This window comes from Suncus etruscus (genome assembly GCF_024139225.1).
Source record: "Suncus etruscus isolate mSunEtr1 chromosome 15 unlocalized genomic scaffold, mSunEtr1.pri.cur SUPER_15_unloc_8, whole genome shotgun sequence".
Lineage (NCBI taxonomy): Eukaryota > Metazoa > Chordata > Mammalia > Eulipotyphla > Soricidae > Suncus > Suncus etruscus.
Window position 1 is genome coordinate 24,435 of NW_026060302.1, and position 17,520 is coordinate 41,954.

The window sequence follows — 17,520 nt, forward strand, 5'->3', positions numbered from 1 at the left end:
GGAACGTCCAGGACTGAAGACAGCGACGCCTAAGGGGCGGCCCAATGTGGCTTCTGCGCACTCGGTTCGGGTTTGTCGGGTGGGGTCTGCGATGTTGATTAGAACTGTGACCCTCCCCTCTGCAGCCCAGCAATCGCCCCTGTCTCGGCCACGTTGCTCCCCAGGGGTCGGACAGTCACCGAGTCCAGCAGGCGACATTTTCGTCCAGCCCAACGGGGCCAGTCCCGGTGCCTGGCCCTTTAAGACGACGCTGAGACGTCACTGCATCCGGGGCTTTGTGTGCTGTGACGTCACCCCAGCATCCGGGGCTTTGTCTCCGGAGCCGGAAGCGCCCAGAGGCCGCCATTGTGGAGTCGGACGGTGGTTGGCGCTTCCCTCGGCCGCGGGAAGTGCGGAGGCGACTCTGACTCTTGGCTGCCCAGGGGCCTCGGTGAGCGGCGGGGGAGCCCGGGGAGGCTCGGGGAAGGGCCGCTCGGTCCAGGCTCTTGGCGCGACTCTCGCCTCCGTCTTTGCCCCATCAATGTCGGGGTGTCTCTGGCTCGTCTCTGGGTCCCCCTCGGGGTGCTCAGGTCGGCGCTTGGCTCTGGCTCGGGATCCTCCAGGCAGCCCAGGCGACCTCATCGGCGCTGGGATCGACTCAGGCGGACGGGCGAGTCCTTTGGCAGGTTGGATCTGGGGGTGGGGACTGGCGTGAAATGCATACAATTTGGGCCAGTGAAGAGTCGGGCTTGAGCCCCTGGGTCCTGTCCACTGCACTACTTGGGTCAGCACCCGATGGGCAAAGCCTTCCCGGCTGCCCGAGATCGACGGAGTGAGAAACTCCAAGAAACTCCAACATACAGGGCACATCATAGTCCTTAAAAAGTACTGGGGTACGAATATCGCTTTCTAACAAGCCATCTGGCATTTGTCAGAAATGTTCCCTTGAACAGCAGTTGGATGCCGGGTTCAGATGTGCGATAGGGGTTAGGATCGAGCAGGACCCACAAGACGGAGCTGTAGGAGGGCAGCCCAGGCCCAATATCCGCTCCCCTGGCAGGTTTGTCACCCTCGGGTCCCTGAGAATAGCATGACTTCCCTAGTCTGTGTGCGGCATCTGGAGGATCTTCTGTTATGTCCATAGAGAGCCCGTGTTCCTGTTCCCATCACAGCTCCCCAAGATAGTATCTTGCTCCATTGCCCCATGTTGGAAGAAGCTGATGTCCAGGGCTTGGTCCATCAGGGGTTTCTGGCACCAGTGCTGTCACTTCCGCTCAGGGCATGATATCTCCGCTGCTTATGGCTCTGACTTTTCTCCAGGACTTACTGCAAAGCTCCTTACTACTGCTATTAAGGATTAATCCAGGATGGAGAAGATGGATACAAATACTCTGCCATCCTGTAACCAGGTAGGACTGAGTGTAGTGGGCACAGTGGGGGACAGGCATGTTGGCTGTTGGGCTTGTCCCGTTTTCCAGGGATGATGGTAGAGAGAACATGGAGGCTTGTTCCTCCCAAGTAAAGGGGCGTTGTCCTTGAATCAGGTCCTTGGGATCCTGCTTCAGTGTGGATTCCAGGTTGCATCTGTCCATGACACCCTCCTGTATTGCTACTCAGGTTACTGTGACCTTCCCCGAAGTAGCTGTGAACTTCTCCCAGGATGAGTGGCTGAGTCTGGACCCCTCTCAGAAGAATCTCTACAGAGAAGTAATGCTAGAGACCTACCAGCACCTGCAGGCCGTAGGTGAGAGCCCCGTTGGGGCATCTGTGAGGGCCGAGCTGATAGATTGAACCTGGGTCAACCTCATGCAAGACAAAGGGCCTATAGAAGTGCTCTTGTTCTGGCCTTGGGTCAAGTTCTCTTCATGAGTGCATAAGCTGAGACTGGGGTACCCCATTGCTTCTTGAAAAATTATGTGGGAATGGGATCTCATCTGAGGCTCTTGCATGCAAACTCTGTTCCCCAATTTATTGCTTCCTATCTTGGCCACAGTTTAATTGTTTTGGTTATTGTTTTGTGTTGGACCACACCTCGCATTTCCCAGGAATTTTGCCTACTTATTTCTATACTCAATAAAAGATAGGTTATTTGCCTTGACAGAGGCTGACCTAGGTTCAATCCCCAGCATCCCAATGATCTCCAGAGGCTTTCTGGAGTGATTCCCTGAGCATCCCAAGTGTGTAATCCCTGAGTAATCCCAAGGGTAATCCATGAGCATTGCCAAGTGTGGCCCAAAGTCAATAAAGAGAAAACTACTTGTGGGGCATAATGAATCCTATATGTGGATCAGGTGTCCAAATTGTTGTCAGTCTGTGCAAGGCAAGTACGTGCCACCCTGTACTACTGTGCAAACCCTTAATTTATTTTTGTTTTTGGTCCACACCCAGCAGTAATCAGGTGTATTTCATGTGTCTGCACTCAGAAATTAGTCCTGGCAGACTCTGGGGATAATATGGATGTATGGGATTAAATCAGAGTCCTTCATGGGTTGGCTTTGTGCAAGGCAAATGCACTATTGCTGTGCTATCACCCTGGCCCCCAAGACCTTAATTTTTATGACATGATTGGTATTTGTAAACCTTAGTGGTGGTTGAGATTATTCCATAGCTCTGTATTCTGTATTCTTTTCACAAAGGGCTCAGGGAACAATAGAGGGTGCCAGGATCAATGCATTTTGTCCATGTGTGAGCCCATTTATTGCTTCCTCCTTGTTGGAAACTTCAATTTCACCCTGGTCTTGTCTGTGTGATAATCAGCGTGCATCTGTAGAGCAGAGATTCTGTTCTTTATCTGTTCCATGTTTTAGCCTCTTTCATTAGGGACCCAGTCTATACCTGAGGTGCTATCCTCTTCATTGTCTTTTACCCATGAATGATACCTCTCTGCCAGGGCATTGTGGGGAGAAGCCTGTGCTGATCTCCTGGTTGGAAGTAGGAGACCTTGAAGGGCTGCAGAGAGGCATATTTCCAGGTAAGTGTGGGAATAATCCCCTGACTCAGACCCTGGTGTATGTAACATCCTGGGCCTACAGAAATGTGAGTGCTGAGCCTTTTGTGTCAGGCTACAATATCGGGGTGCAGGTCTTTTCCATTCCATTATCTGCCTATGATGCTGAATCGCAGTATGTTCTGGAATTTTGCTGCCTTATCGTTGCTCTTTATAGTTTCCTTTCTGTTAATCATTAGAACAGAAGCTGAGATTCTGTGTCTTAACCTACCATCTGTGCTTTCTGTCTGGTTGCATAGTCCAGTGTTGGGGTGCCCTTCTCAGCAGTAGCTAGATGTCCCTCTCACCAGTCTTTGTACACTTCCCTTCACCATGACATTTAGCAGGGTATTTGGTATTCCAAAGAAGGGGTTCCTTTTATCCAGTTTTGATACCTACTTATTGGTGCTGTTAGGGTTTAATCTGGCTCTTTTCTTCAGATTAGCTTCTAATGGTCTCAGGTGCCATTATAGGATACTAGAGGTGTACTTGATCCACCACTTAGAAAGTCAACACCCTCTCTGTTATACTATGTATTTGACATGATTATTAAAAATACTAAGAAATTATTTTGGGGGCCACACCTGGTTGTGCTCAGGAGTTACTCCTGGCTGGTGGGCCTATATAGAAATCTGGGGATTGAACCTGAGTCTGTCCTGTCACCTCAATGCAAGCATACACCCTATTCCTCTGCTTCCATTCTGGCCCCATACCGTAAGAAATTTTATATTTGTTGTATGGTAATGTATGTATCAGTAATGCTTAGGAGTTACTCCGGATCTGCACAATTCAATTACTCCTTGCATGGCTTTAGAGACTATTTGGGATGCCTAGAATAAAACTCAAGTCAGCTAGTTTCAAAGAAAACTTCCTCACCATGGGGTTTTCTATGTGTACCACTAAGTATGTTTACTCTGTTCCAAGGAAAATCCGCACTGAGCTATTCACTGCAATCCTTCTGACTTATCTTCTCTTTTCTCAAAACTGATTTATTATCTTAAAATATGTATTCATTCTATCACTTAAATTCACTCATCTGTACTAAGAAATTCACTGCAATCCTTCTGACTTTCTCTTTTCTTTACCTTCTCTTTTCTCTAAACTGATTTAGTACCTTAAAACATGCATTCGGGCCCGGAGAGATAGCACAGCGGCGTTTGCCTTGCAAGCAGTCGATCCAGGACCAAAGGTGGTTGGTTCGAATCCCGGTGTCCCATATGGTCCCCTGTGCCTGCCAGGAGCTATTTCTGAGCAGACAGCCAGGAATAACCCCTGAGCACCGCCAGGTGTGGCCCAAAAACCAAAAAAAAAATTTAGGTTTCTTCTTGATTTGAATCAGATTCAAACTGCTGTGAGACTCCAATCATGAAGAGTGTGAGAGGAGAGCTATGAGGAGTGATTAGGTCTCATATGGATTAGAGATCTATTTATGTATTATCTATCTATCTATCATCTATCTATCTATCTATCTATCTATCTATCTATCTATCTATCTATCTATCTATCTATCTATCTATCTATCTATGAGGTTTGAGGCACAAACTGCAGTGCTCAGAGGATAGATACTTCTAGTCCTGAGGATGCTCAGTGGACCTATGGCATGCTGGGGATAGAACCCTGTTGACCATGTGCAAGGCAAACCATCCTGTCTGCTGTATTTTTGCTCCGCCCACAAGAGTATTGATTTTAATTAAAATTGCATACTCCATGGGCCTATTCCAAATCACTTCCCAACATAATATTATTGATTCGCATATCTCAGTGCAGAAATCACCTAGGATGGTAAAGAAGGCAGGGTGAGGGAGCAGAGCGGTCAGTACTCTTTCCTTTCTCTCAACCGACTCAGCATTCCATAGGTTCCTCTGAACACTGCTAGGAATGGTGCCTGCATGCAGAGCAAGAAATAGCCACTGAGCACTGTTGAGTCTGTCAGTTCTCAAAGTACAGTGTTTTTGTTAAAGCCAGGGAAGACATGGAAATAGAAGAGATCATTGACCGACTCTACTGAACAACTGGGCTAAAAGCTTTTCCCTTTTAAGTGGGCTGGTGCATCTATTGGAAATCTTGGTAGGTCGGACAGAATATTCTGCCCCTTCCTAACGCACATACACACACAGCCCACAATGAGTGGTGGAGTGGCTTTGGGTTGGTTCCCCCCCGCACAATTCCCAAACCGCCTGTGTCTGGTGCTTGGTGTGAGGCCCAGTAGGAACTTCCTCCCTCCACATCACCTGTGCTCCCCGGCTCCTGAAGTGCTTGGGCGCCACCTGTTGGCCACCTTTCTATGTCGCCTTTTGCAGGAACACATCTGGTAATTCTGGGCAGATATTTTCTTGCACCGCAAGAGCTGGTGTTCCAGAAAATCGGTGTCATAATGGACCAGGGTCTACCTGTCATGGTACGGTCTGCTGATGTCAGAAGGCTGAGCTTGTACCTGGAGGGTTGAGCCCCATCCTCTGGCTTTGGGAGACTGCAAGCAGCATTTCTTAGGCTGGGTAATATCCTTATTGAGCCAGGGGTTGTCTGTAATAGACACGCACCTCATGTGGAGCAAAACAAAGCAAGACTTGGAAAATAGTCATTCCTTCCAAGCCTAGAGGCCAAAGGCAATTGCCTGACATAATATCTCAGTATATGGGGAACAGAGCATTTCTTCCTTTATTCTTTTCTCTTTTATTATTTTTTGTCTTTTATTCCTTTCTCTCTCCTTATTGGGTCTTTGGATAAGTGGCTTGGATTAGGCCCTTCCCTCACTCAAAACCAAAGGGTGGACCAGATGTCCTGTATATCTTAGGGTCTGGTCCTATCGATATTATATTGTCCCAGGACACTAGCAGGAGTCAAAATTCAGCAAAGCTCATTTCCAAAACAAAGCAAAAGAGTGTATCATCATGCATCTCTGCTTAAGACCAGAGTTTCAACCACAAAGAAAATCGGGATTTTTAAGAACCAGTTCTTGTGGATAAAAGTGGACCAGTTTGGGTTTCACTCATGTTTGACTCCTGTATCCAGACCCCTAGCAACGCCCAATAGTAGATATTTTCCAGAGTAGATTGAAGTGGCAGGAGAGATTGAGGCAGCAGCACTCTCCATGGAGGCCGCCACCTCCCAGGCTCCCCACACCTCTCCCATTTCTCCACAACTAAGAGATGACTTGGCAAGGGCTGTGCTAAGCGGATGCTACCATGACACTTTTGCAACTGTTGGAGATTAGATGCAGCAATGGTTCATTTAGCAACCACATGGTTCATCAAGTAGAATTATCATTCCACAAGGAGGATGATCTTCTCTTTCCTTCGCATTTACCCAACTAGTTAGTATTAGAAACCATTGAAATGTTTTTATTATAGCTTTCTGGAGCAAGGTTCCTAAACCCTCTGGTCTTTATTTATTCAACTCTTTATTCTGGCAAAGGACCTGCTATTTCTACACAGCAAGTGCTAAGCATATCCAGTCTGAGTAGCCACTGAGAGTCCAGCATCAATCCCAGTTTGTTCTCTATGTAGCCAGACAACTAGAAATTAAAACCCTCAGAGTACTGGGCTGTTACCAGAATCACTTTGGTCTATTATAATTAAGAATTCTTTGGCTTTAGAGGGGAAAAAGCCAAGCTTCACATTCTACTCACTTCAGAAGTATCTGGGGTGGCCCAGAATCAAATTGATCAATACATTTCTTTGTTTGTTGATATTCTTCAAATAGAAATGTGCTGGTGTTCATTGTGCATTCTTCTTCGTGTTTTTATACTCCTGACTGCCTCATCTTTTCCCCTCATCTGAGTGCTTTTACCTTAAGGTTTGTTGGGAAGTTTCAGAGAGAGTATAGTGGGTAGGATGCTTTGAGTGGTCCATCTGGTTAGATTGCTGACACCCAAGGCTGCTCCCGAAAACTCATCATGTGTGATCCCTAACTGCAGAGTCACCTGAAAACCCTGACAGAACATTAGTGTGTTTGAGTCAAGGCTGAGCTAAGCATGTAGCCTATGCCCACACACCTGCTCACATACACAAACTGGGGCCTCCTTTGACCCCCACTTTGTCCCCCTGCATGCTGGGCTCCTGGTACATCTGATCAGCTGGAAGAACCTGGCTCATCTCCAGAGGCCAGAGGCCTCCTGCACCATGTTCTCAGCAGAAGCCAAGAAGGATCAAGGGACAGGGACCAGCATGGCTCGGGATGGAATGGGCATAGGCCTGGCTTGGGGCATGGATGTTTTTGGTCTGGAGTTGTGCATTTTTCAGCCTTAGTGTGCCCCTGCCTGACCAATCCATTCCCTGGAGACAATCCTTACCCCTAAGGTACAGATCAGCTTAGCCCCTTCATATGTCCTTCCAACAAGCATGTGCCAATACAAACCTTGGAGATCTGCTGAGATATGCCATGAGACTGGCATTCCCTCTCCCCCTGGATTGTCAAAGCAAATATTGCCACCAGTAAGACATCCAGGTTGAAGCCACTCCAGGGTGCCCTGTTACTCTCCTAGAAAAGAGAGCAGATTTAGAACTTTCACTGATTTCTCCAGGGATCATTGGTTGCCCCTGGCCTGACAACCCTACTCCATTTTGCAAAGTTCTTGTTTGAATATATGCTGTTAGGTCCTAGGCTGGCTAGGATGGAAGCACTTGGCAAAGCCTATGTTGGGGGGAATTCTCCGTTAGCAATGCAGTGACTGCACCTAACACAGAGGAAGGCAAAATACAGCCCTGAATGCAGTTCTTGCAGCCCTTTTGAAGTGTGGAGAAAAAGGGCTTGGAGCTTTGGGATTTTTATTTTTTAAAAAATCTCTTCTGCAGGGCTGGAGTGATAGCACAGCAGGTAGGATTTTGCCTTGCACACTCTTTGCCCAGTTCCATCCCCGGCATCCCAAAAGGTCTTCGAGCCTGCCAGGAGTGATTTTGAGTTTATAGCCAGGAGTAGCTCCTGAGCACCACCGGGTGTAGCTCAAAGTAGCCAAAAGGCCTCCCAAACTTTGTGGCTTTCAGGGTTCGTTTGAGGGTGCCAGGTATACCGAAGGAAACTTTAGATAGAAACAGCTACTAGATGTCTCAATTATTAGGCTTTGGCCCCTAGATTCATGTCAGGACCATTCCAGACCTCCAGTTTCCTGCGGTACTCCAGCCTAAGCTTAGTTCACCCTGTTTATGGTCCTAACCCGTGCACTCCTGCTCCACATCCCTGCATGATGGGTGAGACATACCCATATTGCACCCTTGGCTGACTGAGGTCCCCCGAGGCCTTGTGAAATCCACTTCTTCCAGGTCTCCAACCTGAAAACCAGTCTCTAATGAGAGGAAAAGAAAGGGAACAACTAGGACTGTCACTTTTCTTTTTCCAGTGAGCACTTGACTGGGGATTGACTTTTTGGTTGTGGTTCAAGACCGCTCTGTTGGGTGGCTAAGAGCTCCCGGACCACATGTGCTCTCTTGACTCCATTCACTGGTTCCTCCAGTAGAGGGACCTGGAGTAGAGGCTTGTTTGGAAAGTCACTCCACAGTCTACTTGGGAGAGAGACACAGAGACAGAGATTGACAAAGGGAGACAGAGAGAGAAAGAAGAGAGAGCTTATGAGAGAGGAAGAGATCATGCTTCGCCAGGACAGACTATGCCCCAATGCACATTCCAGAGAGAATGTTTGAAAGCCTGCCAGTCCTCAGATCAGAGGGAATTTCTCTCTCCTTGTCCCCAGGCAATGAGTGTCCTTTGTACCAAGTTGGATTTTCTAGGTTTTCTCCCAACTAGGGAAGCTTTCCCCTTGGGTGAGAGTCCTAAAGCTATTTTGCTTGGGGGTAGCTGATAGCTTTTGATATTCCTCTCCTGGACTATGATCTTGCTTGTGCTTCTCTGAAAGGAAAGGGTTCAGCCTTCTCTGGGCCTGCAGTGTCCCCAAGTCAAGGTCCCTCTTAACCCCCATCTCTGCATTTCATGCATCTCAATAATTCAATGCCCTGGGGATCCTTGCCCGCTGCTGCCTTCCAAATCAAGATGAGAAAGTCTTGGAAACAAGACTGGATGGTCAAGACAGGGCCCAGATCTCGAAGGCACCTCAGCTTTCCTGAAAAATACGATGGGGGATGTGACATGTGTGGCAGCAAGAAGGAGGGGACAGAGTCTGGAATATCTTGTTTTGTCTGCTTATTTTTGTGTTACACTCATCAGTCCTGGGGTTTGATCTAAATTATTTAGGGTTATATTCTCTTCTAGACTGGAAGATGACAGATCTTCAAAGATCTCCCAGAATGGGAAAGAGATTCCCATTCTCCTATCCCCTAGGATAGGGAAGCGATTCTGGTAATATTTTTCCATGGCAAATAATCCACGCAGACAAGAGGGTAAAACGGCGAGAAGGATGCAGAATCCTTTTTCAGCATGCTAGCAGCTCCAGAGCCTGCCAGCTAGATGCCCAAAAGACCCCAGCACCTTGCTCAAAAGCTATTTATTAGGCTCTCAACAGCGCCCCCACCTGTAAGGTCATAGGTGGGACAACAGGCAGAGATAAGGCTATTATAGAGAAATATTATAAAGGCCTCCATATATTACACTGGGGCTAACTCATGACTTTGGGCTCATGAATCATTCGTGCTAGGCTACAAGGGACCCTGGGATGTGGAAATTGAACCGGAGTCCTGAATGAGCAAGGCAAATGCCTCTCCCTCTTTACTATTGCTCTGGACTGGTATTTGGGATTCCAGAGCATGGTACAAGCTTCAGTGGACCACACTGAGAGGTGCTCGGGGCTCTGTGCACAGGCACCACTCTTGGTGGTATTCAGGAGACTGGGGTGTAGGAGATCAATCTCATATCAATAGCTTGCATATGGTTACATATTGGTTCAATACTTTTGGTTTGTTTTTGTGTTGGGGCTCCTCCCCCACAGAATCCAGATGTCATTCCTAGCTCTGTGCTTCGAAATTACACCTGGAAGCATTGGAACACTATATGGGATTCTGGGGATCAAACCAGGGTCAGCTGCATCATGGCCGATGCCCTATGTGCTGTGCTATTATTCTGGCCCCCGGTTCCATTTTTTAATAAGTTAGCCCATCCACTAAACTACTAAGCTCAGTCTTACAGGGGCGATGGTCCTTTCCTATAATGATGTTGAACTCTGTTATAACCCTGTCCCCATCAGTACACAGAGACAGGAGGAGATGAAGAGCACCAATGACTTGCCCACTCACATGCTCAAATATTGCTCCCACTTAGAAGGAGTCAAACCTTCACCATTGTTGTCTTAATATAAATTAGTGAGTCCTACTGTTGGTAGGTAGGGGATGCAAGGGCCCCTCCCGACTGAATCAATTGCAAGGTGCAGGATCTGCCTCTGGACCAGGTGGAGAGCAGCACAAGCACCAGCTCCTGCAGTCCCTTCAGACGTGCAGCCCGGACAGCCAGTGACTGTCGTAGCCATGACCGAGCCCACCCTGGACGCCTGGCTCAGCTCTCCCTCGGCCCGGCTCCCCGGAGCCCCTCGTGGAGGTCGTCCCAGGGCAACGTCCAGGACCAGGAGTCTGAAGACCAGGGACGCCCAAGGGCAGGAAAAGTGCAACTTCTGAACACTTGGTTCGGGTTTGTCGGGTGGAGTTTGCAATGCTGCTTTCCGAGTGACCCTGCAATCTCAAGCCTCACAATCGCCCTCCCTCTCGGCCACGTCGCTCCCTGGGGCAACCCGAGTCCAGCAGGTGACATTCCCCTCCAAGCCCAACGGGGTCAGTCCCGGCGCCTGGCCCTTTAAGACGCGCTGTGACGTCACCGCATCCGCTGCTTTGTGCGCTGTGACGTCACCACACCTGGGCTTTGTCTCCGGAGCTGGAAGCGCCCAGGGGCCGCCAGAGTCGGACGGTGGGGAGTCCGGAGGCGACTCTTGCTCTCTCGGCTGCGAGGGGCCTCTTGAGCCGGAGCCCCAGGTCTCGGTGAGGTGGGGGAGCCCCGGGGAGATTCGGGGCGGCCCAAAGACGGGAGGGCCCGAGGAAGCGAAAGACAGTTGCATCTCGCGCGCCCATGCCTGGGATGAGCCGGGTGACCTGCAGGGACCAGGGGGACGGGCGGTCGGGCGGTGGCTTCTCGGCTTTGACGCTGCTCTCTGGACTGTGCTCCGGCCCGAACGTCTCAGGATGTTTCTCTAGCTCGTCTCTGGGGTCCACCCTTGAGGTGCTCAGGGCCGCTGCTTGGCTCTGGCGCGGGGATCACTCCAGGCAGGCCCAGGGGACCTCACAGGGTGCTGGGGATCGACTCGGCTGGGCAAGGGCGAGTACTTCGGAAAGGTTTGATTTGGGGATGGGGGATTGTGTGAAATACATTAATTTTGGGTGAGAGGAGATTTGAGCCACAATCACTGGGACTCAGGGACTCTTGGGTCTGTCCCCTGTATGACTTGGGTCTACATCTATGGGCAAAAGTCCTCCTAGGTGTCTTCTAGTCTCTTCACCCGAGATCTCTTGCGTGAGAAGCTCCAAGTCCCAGACACAAGTTACATCATGGTCCTTCATAAGTGCTGCGGATAAAAGGATAACTATGCTTTATAACATGCTGTTTGGCGCTTTTCACTGATGTTCCCTTGAAAAGTAGCTGGATGCTGGGTTCAGATGTGCTGATGGGGGTTAGCATCAAGCAGGACCCACAGGACGGAGCTGGGAGGAAATTGTGACAACCAGTTTATAAGACGACCTTGATGTGTAGGAGGGCACGCCCAGGCCCATTATCGCTCCCCTGGCAGGTTTGTCACCCTTGGGGCCCTGTGGCAGTGCCACCTCCAGCCAGAGAATAGCCTGACTCCCCTAGTCTGTGTGTGGCACCTGGAGGATCTGGTGTTACGGCTATGAAGACCCGGTGTTCTGTTCCCATCAGAACTCCCCAAGACAAACAGCATCTTGCCCCATGCTGAAAGAAGCTGCTGTCCAGGACTTGGTCCATGAGGGCTTTTCAAGCACCAGTGCTGTAACTTCTGGTCACGGCTTTTCCTTTTCTCCAGGGCTTACTGCAAAGGTCCTTACTACTGCAACTAAGGAGAAGATGGAAACAAGCACTTTGACATCCTGTATCCAGTTAGGAGTGAGTATGGCACAGAGAGGGACAGGGTGGGGGACAGCAGTGTGCAGCCCCCAGTACAGAGGGAGGGGTTCAGAGATATTTTAGGAAAGAATCTCTTGCCCTGGTTTGACTCCAGTCAGTACCACTGACCTCTGCTATTAGAGGCCTCTTTTGTCCTGTTTGCTGTGTGTGTTTTGGGTTCCACACCTGATGGTGCTCAGGTCTTACTCCTATTCAGTGTTCTTGAGCTACTCTTGTCATGACTTAGACATTATGGAGAGCTAACCCAGGTTTAACTCCTGGTAATAAGGACCTTCATGTTGGTGAGGAAGGAGACCTTGATCTCAGGATATCTGCCGGGAGTATCATTCCTCTTTCACACATGGGAAAATACTTGAATTACGTTAATATTTTGTCCCCACATTTAATAGGTTTATCCCTGGCTATGCACTTCACCTTCACTCTGCAGAGTCTAGCCTCCTCCCTTCAGTCATATTTCTCCTCAGTAAACTAGTAGCCTCTTGTCAGCAAGCCCCTTGATTTGTGGCTCTAAGAGAGAAATGAAAGCCAAGGATCTTTTTAGAAGCCATAGTTATTTGAATCTAGTCATTTTTTACCCTAAAATAGGATGGATCCATTTCAGGGGGAATTGTGAGTGCTGATAACCAAGAGCACAGATTTGAGTCACTCACTGAACCCTGAGTTTTCCTTCTCACCCTTTTTTCATTGTGCAGAGTCTGACATGGGGATGGAATGGAATGGTATGTGTTTACCATTTTGGGCACCATCCAGAGTTGACTTTACAGATCCTTCTGGTTCTGTGCTTGGTTTTGACCTTGCTGTGTGTGCATAACTTCACCTCCTGAACATTCTAGAATAGTGTCCACAGGTCATGTTGGCTGATGGGACTTCCTCGAAGTGAATCTCCTGGTCTGTCTTTCAGGGGTGATGGTAGAGAAAACATGGAGGCTGGTTCCTCCCAAGGCTAGTGGCTTGTCCCTGAGTGTCTAGGCTCCTGGGTGTCCTGCTTCAGTGTAGATTCCAGGTTGCAGCTGTCCATGAACCCCTACTGTATTGCTACTCAGGATGCTGTGACCTTCCCCCAAGTAGCTGTAAGCTTCTCCCAGGATGAGTGGCTGTGCCTTGACCCCTCTCAGAAGAATCTCTACAGAGAAGTGATGCTAGAGACCTACCAGCACCTTCGGGACATAGGTGAGAGCCCCACTGGTCATCTGTGAGGGCCTATCTGATTGAACCTGGGTTAACCTCATGTAAGATAAACCTCATGTAAGGCCTACCACAGTGCTCTTGTTCTGACCTTGGGTCAAGTTCTCTTCATGACTTCATAAGCACCCAATGGCAGTCAGAGACTGGAGTAGCCCCATTGCTTCTTAAAAAATTATGTGGGAATGGATCTCACCTGAGGCTCTTGCATGCAAACTCTGTTCCCCAATTTATTTCTCCCTATCTTAGCCACAGTTTAATAGTTTTGTTTATTGTTTTTTTTTGGACCATACCTAGCATATCACAGAGATTTTGCCCGCTTATGACTGTACTCAGAAACACTGCTGTGGTAGAGAATAGCATGAAAGATAGGTTGCTTGCCTGACAGAGGCTGACCTGGATTCAATCCCCAGCATCCCAATGATCTCCAGAGGATTTCTGGAGCGATTCCTGGTCACTTGGCCAGGAGTAATCCCTGAGCGTCGCAAAGTGTGCCCAAAATCAATCAAGAGAAAACTGCTTGTGGGGCATAATGGATCCTATATGTGGTTCTGGTATCCAAATTGTTGTCAGTCTGTGCAAGGCAAGTACCTGCCCCACTGTACTATTCTTCAAATCCTTAATTTGGTTTTTTTGTTTGTTTGTTTTTGGGTGACTCCCAGCAGCTTTCATGTGTAACTCCTGTATCAGCACTCAAAAATTATTCCTGGCTGACTCTGGGGATAATATGTGATGCCTGGGATCGAATCAAAGTTCATCTTGGGTTGGCTATGTGCAAGGCAAATGCCCTACTGCTGTGCAATTACCAAAGCCCTTACTTTTTAAGACATGATTGGTCCTTGCAAACCTTAGTGGTGATGGAGATTAATCCTAGCTCTATATTCTTTGCTCATTTCTCAAAGGTCTCAGGGTTCTGAGATCTATGCAGTTTGTCCTAGTGTGAGACATTTTGTCCTATTGCTGCCTCCTTGTTGGACACTTTGATTTCAACCTGGTGTCGTCTGTCTGATAAGCAAGGTGCATATGCAGAGCAGAGATTCTATTTATTTGTCCCATGATTCAGCCTCTTTTATTAGGGACTGAGACTATATCTGAGGTGCTATCTTCTTTCCTGTCTTTTACCCATGAATGATCCCTCTCTGCCAGGGCATTGTGGGGTGAAGCCTGCGCTGATCTCCTGGTTGGAAGTAGAAGACCTTGGAACGATGCAGAGAGGCATATTTCCAGGTAAGTGTGGCAATAATCCCCTGACTCAGACCTTGGTGTATGTAGCATCCTGGGCCTACAGAAATGTGGTTGCTGAACAATTTGTGTTAGGCTACTTGATCAAGGTGGGGGGAGGGGTCTTTCCAATTTCCATTCACTGCTGCTGAATCCCAATATGTTCTGGAACTTTGCTGTCTTGTCATCGCTCTTTCTGGTTCTTTCTGTGGATCTTTACAACAGAACCTGAAATTCTGAGCCTTCACCTACCATCTGTGATCTCTCTGACTGGTTGCATAGCCTGGTTTTGGGGTGCCCTTCTCAGCAGTCGCTGGGTGTCCCTCTCACCAGTCTTTTTACACTTCCCTTCACCATGAATTTTAGCAGGGTACTTGGTATTCCAAAGAAGGGCTTCTTTTTTCTTGTTTTTGCTACTGACTTATTGGTGCTGTTAGGGTTGAATCTGGCGGTATTTTTCAGATTAGCTCCTAATGGTCTCTGGTGCCATATGGGATGCTGGAGGTGAACTTGGTCCACCACTTGGAAGGTCAACACCCTCTCTGCTATACTATGTATTTGACATTATTATTGAACATACTAAGAAATTCTTTTCGAGCCACACCTGGTTGTGCTCAGGGGTTACTCCTGGCTGCCGGGCCCATTCAGGAAGCTGGGGAATGAACACAAGTCTGTCCTACGTCATGTGAGTGCAAGCATACACCCTATTACTCTGCTTCCACTCTGGCCCCAAACCGTAAGAAATCGTTTTTCTTTGTTTGTTTTTGAGGGGGGTCACAACAGGATTTGAACCACCATTCTGCATGCATGGCAAAAGCCTTACCTCCAGGCTATCTCTCTGGCCCCATACAATAAGAAATGTTGTATTTGTTGTTGGGGATAAATCAGTTATGCCAGCACAACCTTATCTGCACAAGCTAATTATTCATTTCATGACTTTAGGGAATATATGGGATCCCGAGAATAAAACTCGAGTCAGCTAGTTGCAAATAAAAACCCCTCAATGCTAGGCTTTCTATGTGTACATCTAAGTATGTTTCATCTCTTGTCAAGGGAATCCACACTGAACTATACACTGCAATCCTTTTGACTCATCTTGTCTTTTCTCAAAACTGATTTAGTACCTTAAAACCTGTATTTCTTCCATCACTGGAATTCACTCATCTATACTGAGCAATTCATTGCAATGCTTCTGACTCATCTTCTCTTTTCTTTAAGCTGATTTTGTACCTTTAACACATGTATTCATTCCATCACTTTTGCTGCATTCTACCAGGTTACATTCATCTAATATTTGGGTGGGGGGGTTGGAACACACCCGGTGGTGCTCAGGGTTACTGTGGCTCTGTGATTAGAAATTGCTCTTGACAGGCTCTGAGGACCATATAGGGGGCCAACAATTGATCCCAAGTACTTCCTGGGTTGGCTGCTTGAAAGGCAAATACCAAAGCAATACTATCTGGCCCATTCAGCTAATACTTTTTTTAGTTTTTGGGTCACACCCAGCAGCACTCAGGGGTTAAGACTGGCTCTGCACTCAGGAAACACTCCTGTCAGGCATGGGGGACCACATGGGATACCGGGATGCGAATCACCATGCTTCTGCAAGAAAGGCAAATGCCTTATCTCCATGCTATCTCTCCGGCCCCTCAACTAATTCCTTTTTTGTGTTTTGGGCCATATCTGGTGACACTCATAGGTTACTCCTGGCTATGCACTCAGAAATTGCTCCTGGTTTGGGGAACCATATTGAACGCCATGTATTGAATCCAGATATATCCTGGGTCAGCCACATGCAAGTAAAACAACCCACTGCTACGCTATCACTCCACCCCAGCCCATTTAACTAATTCTAAGATTTTATATTTGGGTTATTTTAGATGGTGGACCACAAGTTCCGATAGTGACATTTCAGCAATTTGCTTTTGGAATGGAATATCTAAAAAAGTATGAGATGGTAAGTGTTGCAAGTTGCAATTCAATATTATGATTGTGCTGGTTGGATAGTTAATGCTCCAAGCACATAGTATTTGTAAATAGAACCCTTTGGTACAACCCTTTGAGTTCCTTAATAATCTATGCACTGCAGAGTATGCTGAGCACTCGTTTGATGTCTGGCTTCTCATTTGGTCCCCTAAGCCTGCCAGGATAGATTTCTGAGAGCAGAGTCAAGAATAAACCCTGAGCGCCATTGTGTGGCCCAAATGCAAAATAGCAAAACAAAGATACAAAAAACAAACATGGAGGGGCCAGGCAGTGGCGCAAGAGGTAAGGTGCCTGCCTTGACTGCGTTAGCCTTGGACGGACTACAGTTCGATCCCCCGGCATCCCATATGGTCCCCCAAGCCAGGAGCAACTTCTGAGCGTATAGCCAGGAGTAACCCCTGAGCGTTACCGGGTGTGGCCCAAAAACAAAAACACAAAACAAAAAACAAACATGGAGAAAATCAAGGGAATGACAAGTAACTGATCTAATCCTCTGCTGTTTCACAGAGAAACAGCCAGACTCTGTTGGATGGAGCTGATCCTGTTCTATGTGCTGCAGTCTGGAGGAAATCGTCCTGCACATATCCCAATGCGAGTAAAGAATCAGGGGGCATGTATTGTGCACTGGACCAGAGTGAAGAGAGATTTCTTACGCCAGAGCCAGTGAACACTGTGCAAAACTCCCCTGAATCTGCTCTGCCCATTCCCTGGACTCAGACCCCCACACAGGGAGCATCCTGGGAAATACGAACAAAAGTGTTTGCTCTGAGCTCCTCACAATCTCAGGCTAACCAGCATATTACCCGTAGAGTGGAACCACCTGAGTGTAAGCAATGTCGGGGGGACTTTGTGTGTGCCCTGCACCTTGAAGTTTCCTCAGACACCCTCAGTACAAATGATACCCCTGAGGGTCTGCGGGGTGGATATGCCCTGAGTCCACCTTCATGCCAAAGAGGCACTAAGGAAGTCCAACCACAAGGGAAGCAAAATAGATTTCAGGAGTGTGGAAAGGTATTTCCTCAATCCTCCAATCTTAATAGGCACAAGACATTTCATACAAGAGAGAAACCTTATACATGTCAGGAGTGTGGGAAGGC

At 48.0% G+C, this 17,520-nt stretch overlaps 1 long non-coding RNA gene across 1 annotated transcript in view; it reads left to right on the plus strand.

Annotated features, from left to right (window-relative positions):
- The window catches only part of LOC126000502 (uncharacterized), a 35,074-nt gene extending 18,683 nt beyond the window's left edge, over positions 1-16,391 (plus strand). Inside the window, exon 3 of the long non-coding RNA XR_007492776.1 lies at positions 16,318-16,391. This is a non-coding gene — a long non-coding RNA (uncharacterized LOC126000502). The remainder of the gene's footprint in view (positions 1-16,317) is intronic.
- Positions 16,392-17,520: the final 1,129 nt, after the last annotated feature.